The sequence below is a fragment of the Galeopterus variegatus genome, unplaced genomic scaffold (genome assembly GCF_000696425.1).
Source record: "Galeopterus variegatus unplaced genomic scaffold, G_variegatus-3.0.2 Scaffold2049, whole genome shotgun sequence".
NCBI lineage: Eukaryota > Metazoa > Chordata > Mammalia > Dermoptera > Cynocephalidae > Galeopterus > Galeopterus variegatus.
In genome coordinates this window covers 323,283-324,607 of record NW_007728160.1, presented here as the reverse complement: position 1 = coordinate 324,607, position 1,325 = coordinate 323,283, and positions in this window count along the sequence as shown.

The window sequence follows — 1,325 nt, the reverse complement described above, 5'->3', positions numbered from 1 at the left end:
CCATGTTAAATATATTCCTTTTAGCAGAAAAATATTTTAATCATTAAATAACGTTTAAAAGGCTGGTAAAAATATTTGTAAATTAGCATATTGGTAGGTCAATATATAAAATGGCTCGTCTTTTTAGTATCTAATTCAATTTACCCATAAGTAATTACTCTACATAAAGAGACAAAAGAAAAAAGTCTTTAAAAATCAGCCTGAAAGTTGCTGTTAGGAAATACAGACTCTGAACTTTCTCAAGGAGAAATGTTCTTAGCCTGGGAACTTCACCTTCTATAAGCATGTTATTAAATTTTAGTTCACAGAACAGAAACCCCCAAACTGATTTCAAAAGCCTGCAAAGAAAGATAAGGCAAGGTCAGCTCTGCAACTCTTTAGTCCTAAAACACTAAGAGCATTTCTACAATATTTTAACACTAATTTAGATATTGAATGTTTTCTTATCACAAAGATGAAATCCAATGTATATGTATAAGGGAAGGAAGTGGGATAATACATTAAAATATGTGTTGCTTAATACATATTATTTTATTTCTATATACATTAATATAAAAATCTTCCAATGCCTTATGCTTTAAAAATTCAATAATTAAAACTATATTTTAGATCAAGTCCAAATACAACATTTAGGTGAAACAAGCTTTTAAGTTTAACAATTGTGGGATATAGTTAGGAGGTTAACATGTTAAACTACAAATATTTTATGATATTTTTGTAAGTTTTTTTAGGCCTCCATTGTCTATGTCAATACAGACATAAATCTGAGTTTTTTTGTTAGGCTTTACATTTTTTTTCCCCCAAATCATTTACGCAGACATTTCTTTTATTTTCTCTACAAGAATATATGATTTTCTGCATTCATTTGACAGATCTAACCGTCCATTTCTGCATGCACATATATGCACATATAAGTAATATATGTACACATATATATGAGCATTTATTTGTAGAATAGTCATATATATGTTTCCATGTGGCATTAAAATTTAACGTAAAATGTATAAGTGCATTTTATATTGTTCATACTTATTTTTCACACTTATTGTTTATTAGAGATTTCAGGTTAGCTATGATAAGCTTTCATTTCAACTGTATTTCTTTACAACTCTGTAGTAATACGTCATTCTATGCTTGATGTCCAAAGTAGTAGGTTTAGTGGATTAAACTTGATTCCTGTGAAGTTCTGTTTTCCAGCTACCTCCTCTATTTACTTTTTGATATTTAGAAACCTGCTGCTTCACTCCTAAGTCTTTGTACCTGGATGTGTTGGGCCACATTCCGGTGCAAGCACATCATAAGGCGTCTGCCTGTGTGTAGTTCCT